The 26,101-nt window shown below is 47.6% G+C and overlaps 3 non-coding genes and 1 pseudogene across 3 annotated transcripts; 2 read left to right on the top strand and 2 right to left on the bottom strand.

Annotated features, from left to right (window-relative positions):
* Positions 1–396: 396 nt before the first annotated feature.
* LOC148813005 (5S ribosomal RNA) lies at positions 397–515 on the top strand (annotated as a pseudogene).
* Positions 516–1,139: 624 nt separating this feature from the next.
* LOC148813004 (U1 spliceosomal RNA) lies at positions 1,140–1,303 on the bottom strand. Its single transcript, XR_016086288.1, has one exon. It is a non-coding gene; the product is annotated as a U1 spliceosomal RNA (small nuclear RNA).
* Positions 1,304–16,106: 14,803 nt separating this feature from the next.
* Positions 16,107–16,178, bottom strand: trnad-guc (transfer RNA aspartic acid (anticodon GUC)). The gene has a single exon. It is a non-coding gene; the product is annotated as a tRNA-Asp (tRNA).
* Positions 16,179–18,829: 2,651 nt separating this feature from the next.
* Positions 18,830–18,902, top strand: trnav-cac (transfer RNA valine (anticodon CAC)). The gene has a single exon. It is a non-coding gene; the product is annotated as a tRNA-Val (tRNA).
* Positions 18,903–26,101: the final 7,199 nt, after the last annotated feature.

Here is a 26,101-nt window from a genome sequence, read left to right as displayed (position 1 = left end):
GCGGAAAGGCAGCGAGAAGGAGCCTCTTGCTCTGACGCCGCAAGGCCACAAGAGGGCGGAGGCGCCGCGCGCCCGGCCGACGTGTTGGACTGGTGCGCTTTATGTGCTGAAATAAACACGCGACAGCCCAGAAATGTTTTCAGAGTGCTGTGCACTGGAGGTTTTTGTCTTGTGAAGACTTGCCTTGTGCTCCTCCGAGCAGTTTGTTTGTTCTCCTCCAGTGCGGGACAAGCCAACACAAGGGAGCACATTCGCCAACATCCAGGTACGCAATGCGATTTGGAAAGAAGCTCCTTTCCAAAGAGTTGCACACGAACGATCCTTCAGTCCCGCTCGGGGGGCACGGAGCCCCAGCCACACACAGCTTCAAGTAGCGAGTCAGGCGTCATGGCTTTCGCTTGCGGCCACACCACCCTGTACGCGCCTGATCTCGTCTGATCTCGGAAGCTGAGTAGGGTTGGGCCTGGTTAGTATTTGGATGGGAGACCGCCTGGGAATGCCAGGTGCTGCAAGCTTTTGCTCTCTCGGCCAGCAGGGGTCGCCGTTGGTACCGTAGGCTTTGGGAGGAAAACCTGGAGGATGGAAAGGTGATCTATAGCCTCATCTCTAGAGATGTTTTGTTGCTATGGCATGTGTGTGACCCATATAAAAAAAAAAACCCGTTTGTAAAACAAATATCGAAGCTGCCTCTAAATCTGCAAATGAAGATGAGTCGATAAACCACTTGTTTTTCGTATAACTATACATATATTCATTTATTACTGATTTCATTCATTGAGCACGGATACAATAGAGGTACAGCCATTCACTGTTTGACATGTCTGCACTGCTACAGAACCTAGCAATCAGAAAACGGGTGAAACTGTCTTGAGAATTAGCATACAGTACCGAGGCCCCCATGACCAAATAAAGGCTAACCTCGATAATCAGCCTAAATAATGCAGATTACAGCAAAACGACTGACTTTGAAAAGGGAATGAATGTCCGGAAGGAGTAGTGTAACCAGCTTGAAATGCTTCTCCGGACCTCTAACTAAAAGAAACCGGGAACCAGCAGTGGCATCGACTCCTTTCGAACTGGGATTCTATCGCAGCTTGTGGTGTCGTAACTCTTCCGTATCCGATATGGACCAAGCACATCAGGGGAGAGCGCGAACGCAGTCCCCCACTACCAGAAATTATGCAGTCGAGATTCCCACATTTGGGGAGTTCGCAGGGGTCAGCACAGCCGGAGTGCAATGGCCGAGCCTCACCCTGGGTGAACCTCCTTCTTGATCAAGGTATCTCCCCTGCCAGGTAAGTATGAGTTGTACAAGCCCCTGCAAGTGGCCCGCACCCACAGCAAAAAGCGCGCAGCCTAGACCAGCTCCTCGCCCCGCATCGCCACCGCATAACAACGCCTGAAGAAGACCCAGGCAGGTCGAAACGCCGCGACACAAAGAAAAGCAAGATTGCCTTTTCACGGAGCCATAGACTCTACAGAGGTAAATTGCCTAACAGTGGAAACCTAACGGTGCCAACGAAGCTTTATGAACGAAGCTTTTTTTATTTTTTTAAGTATGGATCGTTATGGTATGCGTCAACCCAGAGTTGACAACGCACGCTGCCTTACGGTCACTCCCCACACCGCCACCCACACCGCCTACACACCAAACCACACCACATCAGACACATCAAACAGACAGGATACCTTCCAACTAGGAACCAGGATCATCTACAAAATGATCCAGACAGTCAACCACCTAAAAAACACAGCAGTTTCCGGAGGGGAGAACCAGGCACCCGCCAGCCTACGACGGAAGACAGAGGAACTCAAGCACCTCATAAGACCGGCCAACCCAACCGAACTCACATGTTTGAAGCTAGTAAGCAATGCCAAAAACTGGCTCCACACCACATTGCAGATCCTCGAAGAGCACTACGAGGAAACTCTCACACATCTGTCCAGACGACTGGAGGACCTGGAGCTTCCCGGCTGGGAACAAGCTTTCGCGGTTGCCTCCAACTGGGCAAAGAAAAATTATGGGAGGAAAATACAGAAGGACACGTTGGACCATACACAAGCTATGGTTACTGCTACACTTAGCAACAAGGAATCCACTATCCCCACGTCTCCAAACAGATTCCAAATACTCGACACACTAATCAGGGAAGAGGTAAATGGCTCAGAAGAGACATACGTAACCCAGGCAGAATCCCTTCCAGAACCAGTGAAGAGACACTGGGAAAGCAGACATCCAACCCAGAAATCTGGCCCCATGAGAGCCAGAGCATATACTCCAGAAATAGATTACTTTCCTCCAATCCCCAGGCCACAAAGGATCCGAAGAGAGCAGAGAAGCAAGAAGACAGAGAAGACTTCATACTACCTTTCCACAAGGCCTGAACATCAGAAAATAAAGTGGGAGGGTTTCAGTCGTTGGAAGGAGAGTGCAACACTCCTTGTCCCAGATGGTCCCTTCTTAGAGAAAATCTAGGAGAAAGAGCTTTGTTCCCCTACCCTAACCCTAATACTAACACTGACATTAACCCTGATCCTAACCCTGACCCTGGTCCTAACCCTAACCCTAATCTTAACCCTGACATTAACCCTGATCCTAACCCTGACTCCGACCCCGACTATTACCCCCCCACACCAGCACCAGCCCAACCAAGATACAGACCACACCGACATGACAAGACCACAAGAAAGCTAATGGACAGGAAGCTGGAAACCCACAAACGCTGGCTCTGCATAGGGGACTCCAATTTATCAAGAATACCCCCCTATGAAAATCCAGATCTACAGATAGAAAGCTACCCAGGAGCATCATTTTACAATGCAGCAAACCTCCTACAACACACCCCCCGGAACACAGTAGTGGAGAAAATCATTCTATCCTTTGGAATCAATAACAAGGCACAAAAAGCAAAGGAAACAGCTATCAAACAACTATGACAGATGCTACGGGAGGCTAAGGGAACCTTCCCATCTGCAGAAATATACATCCCACTGATTAATTACTCCAGAGACCAGGAAAAACCTGGACACAATAAACAATCACATACAGCAAAACATGCCATACCTCCCCAAACTGGAAGAAGCTCTTTTCAAGACAGAAAGAGATGGAATTCACTGGACCACCGCAACAGCTAAAAAAATGCTAGACCACTGGTCACAACATTTAAACTGGTAAGCCCCAAAGCCGCAGAACAAGATGGGGACAAGAACAACAAAAATATTGTAAATCTAAGCAACAACTTCCACCCCACAACTGAACAAATAAACCTCCTCAATAAGAGCTTATCATTTGTCCCCACAGTAGGGACAAAGAAAGGTTAGAAAACCAGACTGAAAAGCAAAATCCGACAATACCACCGTCGCCTTAAACTGACCGCCTTCTTTGAGGATAAAGACACCGACACAGAAAGGGTTCCCTTCCTGCCTAAATCCAGTTGGGAACCAAGGGAAAACCAACTGCCACCAGAAATCCAGGAAATAATTCAAGAGGACAACAGAATTCTACAAAAACTCCGACCATACAGGGACTCACACAACATAACAAAGGAGGAACCCGTAGCCTTAAAACATTTAAAGGAAAACAAACATATAGTCATAAAACCAGCAGACAAAGGGAGTGCAATAGTTATCATGGATAGAGAAAAATACATTGCAGAAGCACACAGACAATTAAATAATCAGAAACACTATACTACATTGGAAGAACCGCTGTACAAACAAACAGCACTAGAAATAGGGCAAATCCTACAAACTCTGGTTGAATTAAAACACCTAACCAAAAAACAGGCATTCTACCTAAGAGGAGAGGAATCACCACGACCGAGGATTTTCTACCTCCTCCCAAAAATTCATAAAGCCCCAGAAACATGGCCACTCCACTACGAAATTCCACCTGGGAGGCCCATAGTGTCCGACTGCAACAGTGAATCCTACAGAATAGCAGAATATCTAGACCATTTCCTCAACCCCATTTCTAAACACCACCCAAGTTACATCAAAGACACCTATGACTTTGTAGCCGAAGTCAAAAATGCTACAATACAACAGGAAGCCTTCCTGTTCACCATTGACATTGACAGTTTATACACCAACATTGAAACTACGGAGGGACTGAAAGCAGTATTTCTCAAATACTCTGACCGCAACAGACCAGAAACACAAATTCTGAAGCTATTGGAAATTAGCCTCAACAAAAACGATTTTGAATTTGAAGAGCAATACTACTTACAAATAAAAGGAACTGCTACGGGGAAACGCTTTGCTCCGGCCTATGCTGACATCTATATGGCCCATTGGGAAGCCACAGTATTCCCAAAATGTACACACAAACCTACACACTACTTCAGGTACCTTGACGACATCTGGGGAACGTGGACGCACGGCCCACAGTCCTTTCAAGAATTCATTAACACTCTCAACACACACCACAGGTCCATTAAACTCAAATACACCAAGCATGAAAACCAGATAGACTTCCTAGACACCACCACATACAAGGGTTCCTCCTTCAACAACACAGGCAAACTGGACATCAAGGTATATTTCAAAGACACGGACACACACGGCTTACTGCACAAAGACAGCTTCCACCCAAAACATACTTTCAAAGGACTGGGAAAATCACAACTCCTACGCTTCCACAAAATCTGCACACAACAACAAGACTTTGAGGAAGCCAAACACACACTCTTCCAAGCCCAAGCTCTACGCCCGAGAGGATATACACAAAGATTCCTCAGAAATGTGGCACAAACATTTCTAAACAGAAAAACACCTGATGACAGCAAAATAATCCCCCTCATCACAACATACTCCCAACTCAGCGGAATAACCAACCAAAAACTAAAGTCTACATTCACCACGATATTAGAAAACACAAACCTACTGAGGGAACACAAAATCATATCTGCATAACGAAAAAACAAAAACCTACAGGATTATTTAGTCCAAAGCAAACTAAAACCAGTACAAAACAGATCAAATACACCAAAAGCCAAACACTTCAAACAGAAAACAACGATCCAAAACAACAAAACCAAAGAAATCTTCCAGTTGCAAAGGGTGCTCTCAGAAAACACCAATAATGCTGTCTATGGCATCCAGTGCAAAACATGCGGGGTGACCTATGTGGGGGAAACGGGTAACTCCATCCGAACCCGACTGGCACAACACAGGTACAACATCCGGAACCAGCGGGAAAGGAGGACTCACCTGGTGGCACACTTCCTACAGCACGGGCTGGAAGCGCTGGAGGCCACAGGACTGGAGAGCAACCCCAACTGGACAGAGATGGAAAGAAAGAAAAAGGAAACGGAGTGGATCAAAAGACTTCATATTACCTTTCCACAAGGCCTGAACATCAGAAAATAAACTGGGAGGGTTTCAGTCGTTGGAAGGAGAGTGCAACACTCCTTGTCCCAGATGGTCCCTTCTTAGAGAAAATCTGGGAGAAAGAGCTTTGTTTCCCTACCCTGACCCTGTCGATACTGACGATTGCACCTAACCCTAACCCTGACGATACTGACGATCGTACCAAACCTAACCCTAACCCTGACAAAACCCGACGATCGCACCTAACCCTAACCCTGACGATAGTGACGATCATCCCTAACTCTGACCCTGACTCTGCCAGCAGCCATATCACCCTGCAACTAACAACTGGCAACCCACTGAAGTTAAGCAGGTGTGAGCCTGGTCAGTACCTGGATGGGAGACCTCCTGGGAAAGGTTGCTGCTGGAATAGGTATTAGTCGGGCCAGCAGGAGGCGCTCACCCTGTGGTCCACATGGGTCCTAATGCTCCAGTATAGTGATGGGGACACTATACTGTAAACAGGTGCCATCCTTTGGATGAGACGTAAAAGCGAGGTCCTGACTCTCTGTGGTGATTAAAAATCCCAGGGCGTTTCCCGAAAAGAGTAGGGGTATAACCCCGGCGTCCTGGCCAAATTTCCCATTGGCCCTTACCAATCATGGCCTCCTAATAATCCCCATATATGAATTGGCTTCATTACTCTCTGCTCTCCTCCCCACTAATAGCGGATGTGTGGTGAGCATTCTGGTGCACTATGGCTGCCGTCGCATCATCCAGGTGGATGCTGCACATTGTTTGGTAGTGGAGGGGAGACACGATTGCCTGTAAAGCGGGTTGAGTGGAGTGTCCAAAAGAGCACTATGTAAGTGTAAGCAATTATAATTATTAATTAATTACTGCTTTACGCAGAGAGTGGCGGGGGTGGGATGTCAGAGCCATACGACACTTCTTTACGGAGAGAGTGGCGGGGGTGGGATGTCAGGGCCATACGACAGTGCTTTACACAGAGAGCGGTGGGGATGGGATGTCAGGGTCATAAGACACTGCTCTATGCAGAAAGTGGAGGGGGTGGGATATTAGGGCCTGACAACACTGCTTAACGCAGAGAGTGGAGGGGTGGGTGTCAGGGCCATACGACACTTCTTTACGCAGAGAGTGTCAGGGGTGGGATGTCAGGGCCTGACGATACTGCTTTACGCAGAGAGTGGCGGGGTTGGATGTCAGGGCCATACGACATTGCTTTACGCAGAGAGTGGTGGGGGACGGATGTCAGGGTCGTACGACACTGTTTACGCAGAGAGCGGAAGAGGTGGGATGTCAGGGCCATACGACAACGCTTTACACAGAGAGTGGAGGGGGTGGGTGTCAGGGCAACACGACTGCTTTACGCAGAGAGTGGTGGGGGTGGGATGTCAGGGCCTGATGATACTGCTTTACGCAGAGAGTGGCGGGGGTGGGATGTCAGGGCCCGATGAGACTGCATTATGCAGAGAGTGGCAGGTGTGTGTGTCAGGGCCATAAGACTGCTTTACGCAGAGAGTGGTGGGGGTGGGATGTCAGAGGCTGACGACAGTGCTTTACGCAGAGAGTGGTGGGGGAGATATGTCAGGGTCGTACGACACTGCTTTACACAGAGATTGGAGGGGGTGGGATGTCAGGGCTATACGACAGTGCTTTACGCAGAGAGTGGTGGGGGTGGGATGTCAGGGCCTGACGATGCTGCTTTACGCAGAGAGTGGTGGGGGTCGGATTTCAGGGCTTTACGACACTGCTTTATGCAGAGAGTGGAGGGGTGGGTGTCAGGGCCATACGACACTTCTTTACGCAGAGAGTGGCAGGGGTGGAATGTCAGGGCCTGACGATACTGCTTTACGCAGAAATTAGCAGGGGTGGGATGTTAGGGCCTGACGATACTGCTTTACGCAGAGAGTGGCGGGGGTTGGATGTCAGGGCCGTAAGACACCGCTTTATGCAGAGAGTGCAGGGGGTGGGGTGTCAGGGCCATACGACACTTCTTTATGCAGAGAGTGGTGGGGGTGGGATGTCAGAGCCTGACGACAGTGGTTTACGCAGAGAGCAGAGGAGGCAGGATTTCAGGGCCATACGACAGTGCTTTACGCAGAGAGTGGAGGGGAGGGATGTCAGGGCCTGACAACACTGCTTAACGCAGAGAGTGGAGGGGTGAGTGTCAGGGCCATACGACACTTCTTTACGCAGAGAGTGGCAGGGGTGGGGTGTCAGGGCCTGACGATACTGCTTTATGCAGAGAGTGATGAGGGTGGGATGTCAGGGCCTGACGAGACTGCATTATGCTGAGAGCGGAGGGGTGGGTCTCAGGGCCATACGACACTTCTTTACGTAGAGAGTAGCGGGGTGGGTGTCAGGGCCATACGAAACTGCTTTACACAGTGAGAGGCGATGGTGGGATGTCAGGGTCGTACGACACTGCTTTACGCAGAGAGCGGAGGAGGTGGGATGTCAGAGCCTGACGACACTTCTTTACGTAGAGAGTGGCGGGGATTGGATGTCAGGGCCTGACAACACTGCTTAATGCAGAGAGTGGAGGGGTGGGTGTCAGGGCCATACGACACTTCTTTACGCAGGGAGTGGCGGGGGTGGGATGTCAGGGCCATACGACAGTGCTTTACGCAGAGAGTGGCGGGAGTGGGATGTCAGTGCCTGACAACACAGCTTAACGCAGAGAGTGGAGGGGTGGGTCTCAGGGCTATATGAAAGTGCTTTACGCAGAGAGTGGTGGAGGTGTGATGTCAGGGCTTGACGACACTGCTTTCTGCAGAGAGTGGAGGGGTGGGTGTCAGGGCTATACGACAGTGCTTTCCTCAGAGAGTGGTGGGGGTGTGATGTCAGGGCCATACGACAGTGCTTTACACAGAGAGTGGTGGGGATGGGATGTCAGGGCTAGACGACATTGCTTTATGCAGAGAGTGGAGGGGTGCGTGTCAGGGCCATACGATACTACTTTACGCAGTTAGTGGCGGGGGTGGGATGTCAGGGCTAGACGACACTGCTTTATTCAAAGAGTGGAGGGGTGGGTGTCAGGGCTATACGACAGTGCTTTCCGCAGGGAGTGGTGGGGGTGGGATGTCAGGGCTTGACGACACTGCTTTATGCAGAGAGTGGAGGGGTGCGTGTCAGGGTTATACGACAGTGCTTTACGCAGAGAGTGGTGGGGGTGTGATGTCAGGGTCATACGACAGTGCTTTACACAGAGAGTGGTGGGGATGGGATGTCAGGGCCTGACAACACAGCTTAACGCAGAGAGTGGAGGGGTGGGTGTCAGGGCCATACGACACTTCTTTACGTAGAGTGTGGCGGGGGTGGGATGTCAGGGCTTGACGACACTGCTTTATGCAAAGAATGGAGGGGTGGGTGTCAGGGCTATACAACAGTGCTTTCCGCAGAGAGTGATGGGGGTGTGATGTCAGGGCCATACAACAGTGCTTTACACAGAGAGTGGCGGGGGTGGGATGTCAGGGCCATACGACAGTGCTTTATGCAGAGAGTGGAGGGATTGGTGTCAGGGCCATATGACACTGCTTTACAAAGAGAGTGGCGGGGGTGGGATGTCAGGGCCTGACAACACAGCTGAACACAGAGAGTGGAGGTGTGGGTGTCAGGGCCATACGACACTTCTTTACGTAGAGAGTGGCGGGGGTGGGATGTCAGGGCTTGACGACACTGCTTTATGCAGAGAGTGGAGGGGTGGGTGTCAGGGCTATACGACAGTGCTTTACGCAGAGAGTGGTGGGGGTGTGATGTCAGGGCCATACGACAGTGCTTTACACAGAGAGTGGCGGGGGAGGGATGTCAGGGCTTGACGATACTGCTTTATGCAGAGAGTGGTGGGGAGGGTTTCAGGGCCATAAGACACTGCTTTATGCAGAGAGTGGAGCGATTGGTGTCAGGGCCATATGACACTGCTTTACACAGAGAGTGGTGGGGGTGGGATGTCAGGGCCTGACAACACAGCTTAACGCAGAGAGTGGAGGGGTGGGATGTCAGGGCCATACGACACTGCTTTATTCAAAGAGTGGAGGGGTGGATGTCAGGGCTATACGACAGTGCTTTACACAGAGAGTAGTGGGGGTGGGATGTCAGGGCCATATGACAGTGCTTTACGCAGAGAGTAAAGGGGGTGGAATGTCAGGGCTTGACGTCACTGCTTTCAGCACAGAGTTGACTGGTGGGTGTCAGGGCCATACGACACTTCTTTACGTAGAGAGTGGCGGGGGTGGGATGTCAGGGCTTGACGACACTGCTTTATGCAAAGAATGGAGGGGTGGGTGTCAGGGCTATACGACAGTGCTTTCCGCAGAGAGTGATGGGGGTGTGATGTCAGGGCCATACAACAGTGCTTTACACAGAGAGTGGCGGGGGTGGGATGTCAGGGCCATACGACAGTGCTTTATGCAGAGAGTGGAGGGATTGGTGTCAGGGCCATATGACACTGCTTTACACAGAGAGTGGCGGGGGTGGGATGTCAGGGCCTGACAACACAGCTGAACGCAGAGAGTGGAGGTGTGGGTGTCAGGGCCATACGACACTTCTTTACGTAGAGAGTGGCGGGGGTGGGATGTCAGGGCTTGACGACACTGCTTTATGCAGAGAGTGGAGGGGTGGGTGTCAGGGCTATACGACAGTGCTTTACGCAGAGAGTGGTGGGGGTGTGATGTCAGGGCCATACGACAGTGCTTTACACAGAGAGTGGCGGGGGAGGGATGTCAGGGCTTGACGATACTGCTTTATGCAGAGAGTGGTGGGGAGGGTTTCAGGGCCATAAGACACTGCTTTATGCAGAGAGTGGAGCGATTGGTGTCAGGGCCATATGACACTGCTTTACACAGAGAGTGGCGGGGGTGGGATGTCAGGGCCTGACAACACAGCTTAATGCAGAGAGTGGAGGGGTGGGATGTCAGGGCCATGTGACACTGCTTTATTCAAAGAGTGGAGGGGTGGATGTCAGGGCTATACGACAGTGCTTTCCGCAGAGAGTGGTGGGGGTGTAATGTCAGGGCCATACGACAGTGCTTTACACAGAGAGTAGTGGGGGTGGGATGTCAGGGCCATATGACACTGGTTTACATAGAGAGTGGCGGAGTTGGGATGTCAGGGCCATATGACACTGCTTTACACAGAGAGTGGCGGGGGTGGGATGTCAGGGCCTGAAGATACTGCTTATCGCAGAGACCAGAGGAGGTGGGATGTCATGGTTATATGACAGTGCTTTCCACTGAGAGTGGTGGGGGTGGGATGTCATGCCCATAAGACACTGCTTTATGCAGAGAGTTGAGGGATTGATGTCAGGGCCATACTACAGTGCTCCACTCAGGCCTCTGCTTGAATTTGTACTCCTCCTCTCTCTCCCTACCTCTACCTCTCCCTCTCTCTACCTCTCCCCCTACCTCTCCCCTTTCCCCTCCCTACCTCTCTCCCTACCTCTACCTCTCCCTCTCTGTGGGGCCAGCAGGGGGTGCTCACCCTGCGGTCTGTGTGGATCCTATTGTCCCAGTATAGTGATGGGGGACACGATCTGGCCCACCAGCGACGAGCAGGTTACCAGATCTTGACAAAGGGGGCAACTCTTAGTCGTATGAGCTTAGTCACACATCTCAGCGATTAAAAAAACAAAACAAACATATTATGTCCATTACTAACGACTTTTTTTTCCTACATTGAAAGTCTCTTTCCCGGGTGATTTTCTAGCGCGACTGGGGCTCTTCATTTCTCCTCGGTGTCTCATCGCGGGCGGATTTGAAACAGACCACAGAACCTGCCGCTGCAGTGCTCTCGGTTAGGGGCTCTCATCCTGCATCACCAATCTTCCACAGGAGGAACGGAGCTGGATTTCTGTCTGGAAAATAAACTCCAGAGTGAGAGAGAGAGAGCAGAGAGGGGTAGGGAGAGGTAGAGAGAGGTAGAGCGGTAGAGAGGTAGAGAGAGGGAGAGAGGTGGAGGGTGAGGGGGTTAGGGAGAGAGGGAGAGGTAGAGAGAGGGAGAGGTAGAGGTAGGGAGAGAGAGGGAGGAGGAGTACAAATTCAAAGAAGGAGAAAATCCACAACACAACACAGGCGTCGGCATGCGTGGGCTACAAAAGGAACAAGTAAAATATTTCTTCCGGGCTGAAAAGAGAAGGAAGGAAAACACACCGTTGCGGCACTACGACACGAAGACGCCGAGCCGGTTAAGCACAGCAAACCCAACCTGTTCTCACAAGTTGCTTGCGCTTCAGGCGAAATAAAAGCTGCTGAGCTAAATCAGGAAAGCGGTAACTATTAGGACTGCTCACTGTTCCTCAGGCTGGGACAGGAGATCACACACTGTATTACTATTATTGACAGATAGGCTCACTGTGTCTTCGCTTGGGCTTGAACAGGAGATCACACACTGGATTATTATTATTGAGAGACAGGCTCACTGTCTGTTCCTCAGGCTGGGACAGGAGGACATACACTATATTATTATAGAGAGACAGGCTCACTGTATGTTCCCCAGGCTGGGACAGGAGATCACACTGTATTATTATTATTATTATTATTGAGAGACAGTCTCACAGTCTGTTCCTCAGGCTGGAGCAGGAGATCACACACGGTATTATTATTACTGAGAGACAGGCTCACTGTCTGTTCCTCAGGCTGGGACAGAGGATCACACACTGTATTATTATTGAGAGACAGGCTCACTCTCTGTTCCTCAGGCTGGGACAGGAGATCACACACTATTATTATTATTGACAGATAGGCTGACTGTCTGTTCCTCAGACTGGGACAGGAGATCACACACTGTATTACTATTAATGAGAGACAGGCTCACTGTCTGTTCCTAAGAGTTGGACATGAGATCCCACACTGAAATATTATCATAGAGAGACAGGCTCACTGTATGTTCCCCAGGCTGGGTCAGGAGATCACACTGTATTATTATTATTGAGAGACAGTCTCACTGTCCGTTCCTCAGGCTGGAGCAGGAGATCACATGCTGTATTATTATTATTGACAGATAGGCACACTGTGTCTGTGTCGTTTGGGCTGGGACAGAAGATCACACACTGTATTATTATTACTGAGAGAGAGGCTCACTGTCTCTTCCTCATGCTGGGACAGGAGATCACACACTGTATTATTATTATTGAGAGACAGGCTCTCTGTCTGTTCCTCAGGCTGGGACAAGAGATCACACACTGTATTATTATTATTGTGAGACAGGCTCACGGTCTTTTCCCCAGGCTGGGAGAGAAGATCACACTGTATTATTATTATTGAGAGTCTGGCTCACTGTTCCCCAGGCTGGGACAGGAGATCCAACACTGTATTATTATTATAATACGGAAAGCGGTAACTATTAGGACTGCTCACTGTTCCTCAGGCTGGGACAGGAGATCACACACTGTATTACTATTATTGACAGATAGGCTCACTGTGTCTTCGCTTGGGCTTGAACAGGAGATCACACACTGGATTATTATTATTGAGAGACAGGCTCACTGTCTGTTCCTCAGGCTGGGACAGGAGGACATACACTATATTATTATAGAGAGACAGGCTCACTGTATGTTCCCCAGGCTGGGACAGGAGATCACACTGTATTATTATTATTATTATTATTATTATTGAGAGACAGTCTCACTGTCTGTTCCTCAGGCTGGAGCAGGAGATCACACACGGTATTATTATTACTGAGAGACAGGCTAACTGTCTGTTCCTCAGGCTGGAACAGTAGATCACAGTATATTAGTATTATTATTGAGAGTCTGGCTCACTGTTCCCCAGGCTGGGACAGAAGGTCACACACTGTATTATTATTATTGAGAGCCAGGCTTACTGTCTTTTCCTCAAGCTGGGACAGGAAGTCACACTGTATTATTATTATTGAGAGACCTGCTCTTACCTGACTGTTCCTTAGGCTGTTACAGGAGATCATAATCTGCTTTATTGTTATTGAGAGACTGGCTCACTCCTGTCTGTTCCTCAGGTTGGGACAGGAGGTCACACACTGTATTATTATTATTGAGAGACAGGCTCACTGTCTGTTCTTCAGGCTGGGACAGGAAGTCACACACTGTATTATTATTATTGAGAGACAGGCTCACTTTCTGTTCCTCAGGCTGGGACAGGAGATCACACACTTTTCTATTATTATTGAGAGACATGCTCACGGTTTGTTCCTCAGACTGGGACAGGACATTCCACACTAAGTTATTATTATTGAGAGACAGGTTCACTGTCTGTTCCTCAGGCTAAGACAGGAGATCACACACTGGATTATTATTATTGAGAGACAGGTTTACTGTCTGTTCCCCAGGCTGGGACAGGAGGTCACACACTGTATTATTATTATTGAGAGACAGGCTCACTGTTCCACAGGCTGGGACAGGAGATCACACACTGTATTATTAGTATTGAGAGACAGCCTCAGTGTTCCCCAGGCTGGGACTGGAGATCACACACTGTATTATTAGTATTGAGATACAGACTCACTGTCTGTTCCTCAGGCTGGGACAGGAGATCACACACTGTATTATTATTATTGAGAGACAGGCTCACTGTTCCTCAGGCTGGGACTGGAGATCACACACTGTTCTATTATTATTAAGAGACATGCTCACTGTTTGTTCTTCAGACTGGGACAGGACATTCCACACTAGGTTATTATTATTGAGAGACAGGTTCACTGTCTGTTCCTCAGGCTAAGACAGGAGATCACACACTGTATTATTATTATTGAGAGACAGGCTCGCTGTTCCTCAGGCTGGGACAGGAGGTCACACACTGTATTATTATTATTGAGAGAGAGGCTCACTGTCTGTTCCTCAGGCTGGGACAGGAAGTCACACACTGTGTTATTAATATTATTGAGAGACAGGTTCACTGTCTATTCCTCAGGCTGGGACAGGAGATCATACTGTATTATTATTATTGAGAGACAAGCTCACTGTTCCTCATGCTGGGACAGGAGATCACACTGTATTATTATTATTGACAGATAAACTCACTGTTCCTCAGGCTGAGACAGTAGATCACACTGTATTATTATTATTGAGAGTCTGGTTCACTGTTCCCCAAGCTGGGACAGGAGACCACGCACTGTATTATTATTATTGAGATACAGGCTCACTTGGTGTTCTTTAGGCTGGGACAGTAGATCACACTGTATTATAATTATTGAGAGGCTATTTCACTGTTTCCCAGGCTGGGACAGGAGATCACACACTGTATTATTATTATTGAGAGACAGGCTGACTGTCTGTTCCTCTGGTTTGGGCAGGGAATCACACACTGTATTATTAGTATTATTGAGAGACAGGCTCGCTGTCTGCTCCTCAGGCTGGGACAGGAGATCACACACTGTTGTAGTGTGCTCTCATGAGGCACCAGTTCTGTAGAGGTTTGGGCATTTACTGGGACAATTATTTTTGTGGCAGTAAATCACAAAATTGATTCTTTTAATGTTCTTGGAATCCAACCATGCGATATAACTCAAACAACGCACACACAGGTACTAATACATGAGGATACATTTATTAATATATAGAATATGCATGTAAACCAAACAGATCTTATCGTAAGGGTTATCAGAATACAAAAGATATAAATTCATTCAGTTACAAATTTACACATATCAAGAGGACATAAGTTCGGTATATCATTCATTTAGACCGTTTCGTAATTGAACTTGTTTACAACTTCTACATTAGATACTCAAAACAAGTACATAACCCTTAGGAATTAAATTAATATCAACTGGTTGGGAGCAGTAAAGCAATGAAGTTGAATACTCACTGCCGCTAAGCCTGTAATCTAACCGTTTCCGTAGTGTAGCGGTTATCACGTTCGCCTCACACGCGAAAGATTCCCGGTTCGAGTCCAGGCGGAAACAGCCTCTCTTTGCACGCTCCTGTACTTCACACAGGTATTAAACGACTGATCATTTGTTCCCAATGTATTTCCGGTGCCTTCATGCACTCTTGTACCAAACGCACGTTCCTTCTGTACGCGGAGCCGATCATTTGCAATTGGGCAATCAGGACGAGCTCTGTCGGCTCAAAAGCAGCGCAGGACCTGCAAGAACAACAGAAAGATTAGCATGCAGCGGGGGATGCTAGATCTCATCAAGAATCGGCTCCAGCAGTCCCTGGTTCGAAACTGGGCGGAAACAGACCGGCTTCTTTTGTCGCCACGCACAAAAGGGGATTGGGGATTCGCCTAGCGCTGTGATCGAACAGACCCACTCACCTCTTAGTGTGGCGGGATCTGCACAGTGCATGTCGCAGCGCATCCTGCTTTCACTCCAATGCGCGTCCTGATGTACCCCAGTCTCCCGCGTGACAGGTGGGGATAATCACCACTATACTAACGAGGAAGACATCGCTCTCTCCGACCCCCGGCATCGCGTCCCGACCCACCGTGCTGGAAGCCGACGCGTGCTGTGATTTCTTTACGGAGCAGAAATGACAACCGAGGAGCCGAGAGATCATTTCAGCATTTCGCGTCTGAACAGAAAACACAAACGAAAAACTCGGAATGACTTGCCTTTGACGCTTATCAAAGCGTTCTTTGTGCATCGAACAGACCCACTCACCTCTTAGTGTGGCGGGATCTGCACAGTGCATGTCGCAGCGCTTCCTGCTTTCACTTCAATGTGCTTTCTGATGTCGAGTCGTGTGCCGTGCGGAGGCTCTGAAAGCGAGAGCAATGAAAAGGTGCACGACGCTGTGAAAGAAAACAGAGAAGTGAAAGGCAGTCCTTTCTCTAAGGAGGTAAAAGAAAAGCTTTCTACTCCCCGTCGGGGAATCGAACCCCGGTCTCCCGCGTGACAGGCGGGGATACTTGCCACTATACTAACGAGGAAGACATCACACCCTTCGACCCCCGGCATCGTGTCCCGACCCAGCGTGCTGGAAGGCGACGCGTGCTGTGATTCCTTTACGGAGCAGAAATGACAACCGAGGAGCCGAGAGATCATTTCAGCATTTCGCGTCTGAACGGAAAACACAAACGACCAACTCGGAATGACTTGCTTTTGACGCTTTTCAAAGCGTTCTTTGTGCACGACGACTGCGCCGCCTAGCAGATACAAATGGGTTGTACAACTCTGAACTAGCAAATGGAAGAGGGCTAAGCCCCCTCTCTTTTAGCCCAGGTTCGATCTGTCTCCCAGAATCACCAGGGCGCACGCACACACACACACCCGTGCCGTTGAAGTGCTCTGCTTCATTTCTAAGGGCAACTCAACATTCACTCCTACCCCGAGAACAGAAAAGACAGCGTCCGCAGCAACAACAGCTCAGGTCTCTGCACAGGAGCTAAGCTGCCCCCATCTCCTCTGCTCTGCGGCTCCTGTGGAGTGGAGTGGAGTGGAGTCCTGCCTGGAGCCTTGTTTGCAGGCGGCGGCTCCCCGCGCTCTGTCTGTGCGTCGTGTCCAAGAGCTCCTGGGAGGAAGAGAGAGCCCTCCCACTCGGGGGCTTTACCACGGTCTGTGTGAGGAGGGGCGGGTGTGTCCAGTAGCTTATCGAGCGGAAGCCTGGGGCGGCGGAGAGCTGTGATCGTGCAGACCTTGAGGTGTCACCTCTTTGTCTGCTTTCCCGCCCCCCCTCCGCCCAAGCTCTGCTCCAGAGTAGCCCGGCAACCCCTCACACCTGCACGTGTCACAACCTAAGGTGTGGTCATGAGACACCCATGGGGTGCTGTTCTGTTCTTGCTAATTGTTTCCTGCCCGTCGCAGGCAGGAGTCCATGCGAGGAAGATGCGCTGGACAGAGCCCAGAGGGCGCAGCTGGGTGGCTTTCCTTCTGAGTGACGTTCCTGCAACACTCTCCCGCTCCTCTTGGTGCGCTCATGCCGCAACATAGGAAGGCTGGAGCAGGTGGCTGTGGGCTCTGTGCACTGCCGAAATAGCTCAGTTGGGAGAGCGTTAGACTGAAGATCTAAAGGTCCCTGGTTCGATCCCGGGTTTTGGCATTTTGTTTCATCGCGCCCTTTGTTCCTCTCTCCAGCGCCCCCTGCCTAAAGTGACGCTTCCCTTTCTCAGCCCGAAACGCAAGCGAGACACCAGCAGCGGTCCCTGCAGGTTTCCGTAGTGTACCGGCTATCACGTTCGCCTAACACACGAAAGGTCCCCGGTTCGAGACCGGGCGGAAACAGCCTCTTGTTGCACGCTCCTGTACTTCACAGAGGTCTTGAGCGACCGGTCATTTGTTCCCAATGTATTTCCGGTGCCTTCATGCACTCTTGTACCTAACGCACATTCCTTCTGTACGCGGAGCCGATCATTTGCAATTGGGCTGTGCCGACAGACCAGGACGAGCTCTGTCGGCTCAAAAGCAGCGCAGGACCTGCAAGAACAACAGAAAGATTAGCATCCAGTGAGCCCAAGATCTCATCAAGAATCGGCTCCAGCAACAGGGCTGGGCGCATTGTTCCATTCTCCGACCACTCTCGGTGTAAACAAGTCCCTCCTGGTCTCTGCTTGAAATGCACTTTCCTGCGTTTGCTTTGGTGTAACTGGCTTCCCCTGCATGCGCGAATGTGAAGAAGATCCTTAGTAAGTCATTGAAGAAAACCGAGAAGAGGTCGGAGTGGCCTCTGTCGTTCATCAACGATCCAGTCAGGCGCTTTACTCCTCTGTAAAGCGCCGTTCGTTCACATCGATTGGCTTTTTTTTTGCCTTCATTCGCGCAAGTAGTAAAAGCAGACGCCCCTATTCTGCTGTGACCCGGATTCGAACGGGGTTGTTGCGGCCACAACGCAAAGTACTGACCACTATACGATCACGGCGAGTTACCGATACACACATGGTAGGGCGGAAAAGGCTGTGCTCTCTTCGTGTGACCTAATTCGGAAAAGTCCTGACGTTGCATTTCAACTGAGCCCCAGTATACATCGACCCTTCGACACTCTGAGTGACAACTCTCTTGCGTGTTTTCTCATATTTATGTAGTTTGCTTGCATGATGCCCGGAACAGCGGGGTTGTGTGCTCCCATATGGTCTAGCGGTTAGGATTCCTGGTTTTCACCCAGGCGGCCCGGGTTTGACTCCCGGTATGGGAACGTGTCAGTTTTGCCTCCTGCTTTCCAAAAGATCAGCACCGTGTACGAAGGAGCCGCATTAAAACCACTCGAACGTGCAAATCGCGCGAGAAGAGGGGGCGCTTGTTTCCAACCGAAGACTTCTCGCGTGTGAGACGAGCTGATCATCCCTGCAGGAGGTGGGAGGGTTACTCTGGTAGACAGGGCTGACCTTCGGCAATAGGATTTATACTCTCCAAGATGATATTTGCACTTTCTGGAGAGGCGATTTTCTCCACTTCAGTAGCCCGATTTCGTCGATTGCGTGGAGAGGGCTGTAGAATGTGGCGCCGCCTTTCCTTCTCCGTCCATGACAGGCGTGCTGGTCTCTGGAGAGAGAACACGGTCCATCAGCGCACTCCAATAAAGGCACTGGAAGCAGCTGAATCGCATTGGCGAAGCTCAGCGCTGGGCCGCTGGGCAGGGATTGCCACCGTTTCCGTAGTGTAGTGGTTATCACGTTCGCCTCACACGCGAAAGGTCCCCGGTTCGAAACCGGGCGGAAACAGACCGGCTTCTTTTGTCGGCACGCACAAAAGGGGATTGGGGATTCGCCTAGCGCTGTGATCGAACAGACCCACTCACCTCTTAGTGTGGCGGGATCTGCACAGTGCATGTCGCAGCGCATCCTGCTTTCACTTCAATGCGCGTCCTGATGTACCTCAGTCGCCCGCGTGACAGGTGGGGATAATCACCACTATACTAACGAGGAAGACATCGCTCTCTCCGACCCCCGGCATCGTGTCCCGACCCACCGTGCTGGAAGCCGACGCGTGCTGTGATTCCTTTACGGAGCAGAAATGACAACCGAGGAGCCGAGAGATAATTCAGCATTTCGCGTCTGAACAGAAAACACAAACGACCAACTCGGAATGACTTGCCTTTGATGCTTTCAAAGCGTTCTTTGTGCATCGAACAGACCCACTCACCTCTTAGTGTGGCGGGATCTGCACAGTGCATGTCGCAGCGCTTCCTGCTTTCACTTCAATGTGCTTCCTGATGTCGAGTCGTGTGCCGTGCGGAGGCTCTGAAAGCGAGAGCAATGAAAAGGTGCACGGCGCTGTGAAAGAAAACAGAGAAGTGAAAGGCAGTCCTTTCTCTAAGGAGGTAAAAGAGAAGCTTTCTATTCCCCGTCAGGGAATCGAACCCTGGACTCCCGCGTGACAGGCGGGGATACTTGCCACTCTACTAACGAGGAAGACATCGCACTTTCCGATCCCCGGCATCGTGTCCCGACCCAGCGTGCTGGAAGGCGACGCGTGCTGTGATTCCTTTACGGAGCAGAAATGACAACCGAGGAGCCGTGAGATCATTTCAGCATTTCGCAGCAATTCAGCATTTCGAAAACACAAACGACCAACTCGGAATGACTTGCTTTTGACGCTTTTCAAAGCGTTCTTTGTGCATGACGACTGTGCTGCCAAGCAGATACAAATGGGTTGTACAACTCTGAACTAGCGAATGGAAGAGGGCTAAGCCATCTCTCTTTTAGCCCAGGTTCGATCTGTCTCCCAGAATCACAAGGGCACACACACACTGTCTTGTTTCTCGTACACGTATAGTGTAAAAATTAAGAACCCAGGACGAAGATGTGACACTCGAAGAAACTCTTTATTATTTAACCTGTAACTCCGAACCAGTTAGCTCCTAAATTCACTATGACCTGTGACCCTGAGCAACCGTTATTCCCCACTCAGCCCTCCATCAATCAACATGCAGTTTTACTGCTGACGCACACAAATATTACACCTCCTCCAGCTGTTATGAATCGCCTCTCTTCAAAGCCCGGTGTGTTTTTTTTTGGAGATGTTATATATGTCAGAAAGAGCACTGTGACGTCAGAGACACCAGCCAGAGCGCCGGGATCAGAGAGCGAGACTGCGGTGGAGAGTTATTGATCACTTATCTATCGACAACCTATTAATTCAGCTGAAGAACCGTAGAATTAACGATTAACTTCACCGATTGGTGAGTACTGATTCTTTTCCCGTTCTTGACCCTGTTTTAAATATCTAGAAAACGGTCAATACCGCCTGTATCGATCAATTACAGTACCATAGTGCGTTTAGTGTTAATAATGTTCAATCCAAAATTAAAGAATGGTTATTCAAATTATTATTTAGGAATTTAATCCTAGAGCTAGATAGTTATATTCCAAGTTGATAAATTTGTTTAAGTAACAGTTTAAATGCATTTTCCATTTGTTTACAAATCATAAGTTTGGTAACCACGGCGACACGCACCAAGTCACTGTGCCCGGCTAGGTGTCTCGCCTTCATCACAAAGAGCGGTGTGACGTCACGGACAGCTACTAATACTAGTGTATTCATGTTAATATTAGTGAGAGTACAACTGGTAGTTTTAATATTAATGCTAGTATTCATGTTAATATTAGTGCTTATTATAGATTTACAGTTAGACTATTTACACTAGTAGTCATGTTAGTTTTAGTGATATTATTACTGTTATTATTAGTATTAGTAGTGTAGTAGTAACTTTGTGTTATTGTTAGTAATAATGATAGTGTTAGTCATAGTGATAGTGTTACTGTTGTAATATTAGTGGTATTTTTGTTAGTGTTTGTAATAGTGTAACTGTAGGTAAGAGTGTATGTGGTGTCCGTCAGTATGTGAGTTTGTGTCTGTGAGTATGTGTACTGTCTATGTGTGATTCTGTAAATGTGCGTATCAGTGTGTGCGTGTGTATCTCTTAGTGTAGTGTCTACAGTATGTGTGTGTCTGTGAATGTGTGCTAGTTTGTATTTGTGCATGTATGTGTCTGATTGTGTGTATAAATGTGTATGGTGTTAGTCAGTATGTGTAGTGTCTGTGTGTGTGAATGTGTGTGAGTGTGTAGGTGTATACTGTATCTCTCAGTGTGTGTGAATGTGTTTGTAGGTGGGCTTGGGCTCCAATGTTGTGTCTGATAGAAGTGACCCATCAACAGGTGTTGAGGTCCAGAGCTGCATGCAAATCGAATCACTTTCTAGAGTCCAGACCAATGTCTACAGAGCTGTGAGTGCTCTGTTTTTATCACTATTAGTAGTAATGACAGCAGTAATAGTAGCAGGAGTATTAGTATCAGAATTAGTATTAGAATCTGAAGTCATGGTCGTAGTAGTAATGGTAGTAGTGGTAGTAGCAGTTGTGTCAGTGGCAGCAGTATTAGGAGCAGTAACAGTACTACTAGTAGCTTTAGAAACATTAGTAGTAGCAGTAGGAGTAGCTGTAAAATTTTATTAGTTGCAGTTGTATCAGTGGCAGCAGTAGTAGTAGCTGTAATAGCAGTAGTAACACTATAACCATGTGTTACGATCCCTGCCTCCCAGCAACGAAAGAGGCAGAAGAAGGCGGAGTCTTAGTTCATTAGTCTACCTGTTAGTGTACGCTTTCACCACCACACCTCCGTCTCCTTTTATATTTAAGCACTAGTCTTTCCCTACTTCCTCGGTCAGTATTGGTTTACCTTTCGAGCTACTTAGTTGCGCTACGCCTTCTACCTCTTCGTACTGTTCAGGTTCCGACTTTGGTTTCTCCCCTCTTTTGGAGTTTGGATCTCTGGCTTCCCCTGGACTATCGGCTCTCTCCTTCGTCTACGGTTTTGGAGATTTTATTTTTACAGGAAGACGCATTCCGAAACGTATCTCTGTAGTTTTAGAAAAGCTTTGAACAGCGTATTTTATACAACGCACAAACAGTATTCTAATTTCACACGGCAGATCAGTGCAGCAATCGTACTCGATTTGACTGTGATTCTGAAATACTTCTAGTAAACATATTCAGGTTTCCTTAAACCTTTAATAAAAAAAATTACTTTGCGATGTTCCGCAGATGTGCAGTGCGCCTTTCCTCTTTTCGAATTCAAGGGTACTCACTGCGGGAGCTCCTCACTGCGTGTCTTTTACTCTACTGTGATTTCTTTTAATTTATCTACGTGGAGTGTGGTGAGAAGATCACCTTGAACATTTTCGGTTTGTGAAAGGAAACACTAAAGAAAATACAAGTGATGAACATATAAAATAACCACAGTACAGCTAGAAGAGGGAAAGATAAAAGACGATTACGCAGAGTCTGAAGCTTGCTTAACAGAAGAACTATATTCAGAGGGCCAAAGAAGTGAATATTTCACCAAGTGAGAGAAAGCATCTCGGAAAAAGGAGGTGCAGTCTCTTCCATGCAGCATAACACCACAAAGACAGACTACAAGTGCTGAAAAGCTGCTATCAAGCGTAACCCGGCCGAGTGCTCTAAGGAGCTGGATTAAAGCGCCGTCTCTTCGAGGGCGTGAGTTGGAATCCCACTGCTGCCCAGTATCTCCTTGTTAAGAATCATGGTTTTGTTGTTGTAGATTCTGCGCAATTAAATCAGTTTCAATAGAATTAATTTGAACAGTCATATTTGTTTTATTCCTCCTACCATGGCAATTTGTGCTCAAAGATTGAACTTTTTTGTATTTTAAAAAAACGTGCTAGCCTTGATGGGAAAGTAAGCGGAACTGCAGGCGTGGTGGCCAAGTGGTAAGACGTCGGTATCGATAAGGTCAATAATCTGTTAAACATTTTATGCCATTTTTTCCATAGATGATGTTCACCTTGGAACAGTGAGAAAGGCATACCTGGATGCAGTTGAACCATCACCTTACTATTATTTTAGTCCCAACGTGGCCGGACTAAGCAATTGTACCACAGAGACTCCAACGAGTTGGTTTTCTCCATTTGCAGTTTTGGGTAAAAAATAATCTGCACTTTTAAGCAAGTATTGTATTTCAAATTTTGCAAATTTCTTGAAAAACGTTGTTTCAGAGAGAAACTGAGTAGACAGGGATAGCCCAGTCAGTAGAATATCGAACTTTTTATCTCTAGGTCCCTAGTCAGGCGACTGATTTTCTTGCAACTACTGTGAACCTGCGAAATAGATGGTCTTTTGTCCCTCAGTTTTTCAAGTTGTTCTATGAATGTTTGAATTGTTCAATATTTTTCATGCTCTTAAGCACTTTCCGTCACAAAGTTTATGGTGTTCTTGGTGCTGTGCTGCACGTAGATAATGTAGACAAGAGCACAGGTAACAATACAGGACAAGCAGTGAGGAGCTCCCGTAGCTTTCAACTCAGTGCAGAGTCCAGAGGGAGGCCTAGGTCACTAAACGATCAACAGGTATCTAATAATGACGTTCACGAAGGTGACAATACGTTTTTTTCAACATATCCTTACATTTACCCGTACAGCACAACGTATTTTCTATACCCTCAAATCCCCAATGTAACTACTTTCTCCTGAAAAACACAAGTATAGAGTGAAATCACAATAACTTATACAACAAATCTATTCAAACACCCAGATATGACAGAACACACCCCTTTAAATATGTATTTCCTTTATTTCAGTTTTCTTCCCTCCTCAGGATACCTGAAAATTCACTATCGCATATTAAAGGCTGTACATGTAATACATCTACTAATAAAGATGGACATTAAAGTTAATTATTAAAAAAATACACTTTTCATTAAGACATGTATTGATAAAATTATTGTGAATAGTTGTGGTGTCTGGAAAGCAATTTTTGTTAAATATAATAATTTTCAAGCGAGTGGTGGATTTTCAGTTCAAAAATCATTTTGCCATCATAAAAAATATTTTCAAGGCAAATCAGAACAAATCAGAGTGGTGCATAAGCTTGTTATTTAGTGACTAAATTATTTCCACTGCATTCACAACAGTTCTAATGTGTTCAATTGTTCCACATAGCGGGCTACTGAGTTGTTTTCGGAACTGAAACCTATAAGAACAGTATTTAAGATGCACCATGGCCCAGAATCGTTCATTGGGACTAGGATTAATATCAATTGAAAGTACTCCAAAATAAAAGATTTAACCTGAATATTAAAAGAGCAGGAAAGTATTACAACAACACCATAACGTCTTGACTTCCAATCTTCTTCCTTGTTCAGGCCATGTACAGTAAAATGACATAATCAGTGGAGTCATGCCGAGGTTGAAAGTTTAAGCCTCACCTGGAGCAGCCTGGTTTTCTGTCTTGACAAAAAACGGCGTGAAATGATCACGTATTTCACTCTACTTCTCTCTTGTATTAAAGCAGATCTTGCTAGGTGAGCATTTGCTCCGGTTAATTAGGTCACTTTTCATGTTAACTCACTTCTTCTAAACACAACATTTCCTGGTGCATGTTTTCTCCATGAAAAAAGTCATTTTCCCTTCCATGATTTCTCGTTTTGTTTCATCAAAGAGTACAGAAAGAAGAAAGAAAGGAAAAGTGTCATAAATGAACTCTGCCGCCCTTGGGAGATGTCAAGCGCATTGGACATGAAAAGTGCCCAATAAAAGCCATTTCTCTTCGTTTCTCTTACAGTCGGGGCTCCTGTTGCGTGTAAAGGAGGCAGCTTGCTCAGCCAGCAGACTCAGGGCTTACTGAACACAGATGGCTCAGAGCGGTGTGTCCAAGCGGCTGTAAAAGAGGAGAATTCTGCCGGCACTGTAGCTTAGTTGCTTTAAGTATCTATCTCGTTAACTGGAGATCCTGGCTCCACATCCCAGCTGTGCCTTTCTTTTTGTGCAGAAAGTACCATTTTGGACAACCGCATAGGGCTTGATTTAGTTTAATGCATGAATGCATTTCCTTTCTGCAACAACTTGTTTTTCAAGAAATTCATACAGCTTGTGAAAAATGAAATTTAATTCTTGGCTATCAGAGCAGAAGGAATATTGCCGACTGGCAAGAAAATGCAAGCAATGTTTATTTTTTGACCGGAAAGGTGCGAATGGAGAAGTGTCTCTCTCATCAGTCTCTGTGGCGCAATCGGTGCGCGCATTCGGTTGTTAACTGAAAGGTTGGTGGTTCAAGCCCACCCAGGGACGATCTTCTTATTATTGTCAATGTAAACACTGCCTCCGCTAAAGCCGGAACCTTAAACCTCTTTATATTTGCCGAAAATGCGAGTCTTTTGCCCGTGTCCAACAACAACACTTGAGACCGGGGAAGTCCAATAGTGATCAACGCCGCAACTCCCCAGAGAACCATATTCACCCATGGAAAAGTATCTTTGAAGGGCTGGCGGGAGATATCATTTATACTCCTGTTGCGTCCTCTGCTAAAATAGTTCAGAAATACAACGCGGATTTGTTTGAGATTTTGACAAGCATTGTTACGTTAGCACTGTGAAGTTGGATGTTGATATTTTGATATATTTACCTTCATTTTAACATAAATATAAACATAAATGCTGTACAATCTATGCTGTACAATCAAACACAGGCATATTTTGAGTCTCGTGCTGATCGTCCTGTGGATCCAAAAGAAAATTTTAAAGCTGATACATTTTTGATTGTAATTTGCATCTAGCTACAACGTCCCTGGAAAAGAGATTTTATTAGTTGCGTGCAATCGGTATCTTTTACTTTACGTATGGTAGTGGAAATACTTTGAAAAATGTTTTCTAAAGAAGATTGTATTGCCAGGACCTGCCTTTAGCGCTCAGTAGCGATGACGCTGTTGATATAGATGGAGAAGAAATGTCAGATGAATTGATGATCTAAGCTAAAATAGCCCTAACACGCCTCCAGTAACAGTGTTTGTATTCATAGCAAGTAATCTCTTATCTATCTGTGTACAGGTCAGCTGGAGGTCCACAGGTGATGGTAATTTAAGTAAGTAGCTGTGTTAGCATGCATGGGCTGCAAAAGAACAAGTAAAG

This window comes from Atractosteus spatula (genome assembly GCF_055471065.1).
Source record: "Atractosteus spatula isolate fAtrSpa1 chromosome 10 unlocalized genomic scaffold, fAtrSpa1.hap1 SUPER_10_unloc_12, whole genome shotgun sequence".
NCBI lineage: Eukaryota > Metazoa > Chordata > Actinopteri > Semionotiformes > Lepisosteidae > Atractosteus > Atractosteus spatula.
The sequence above is the reverse complement of the archived record's forward strand: the minus strand, read 5'-3'. Positions and strand labels throughout refer to the sequence as shown.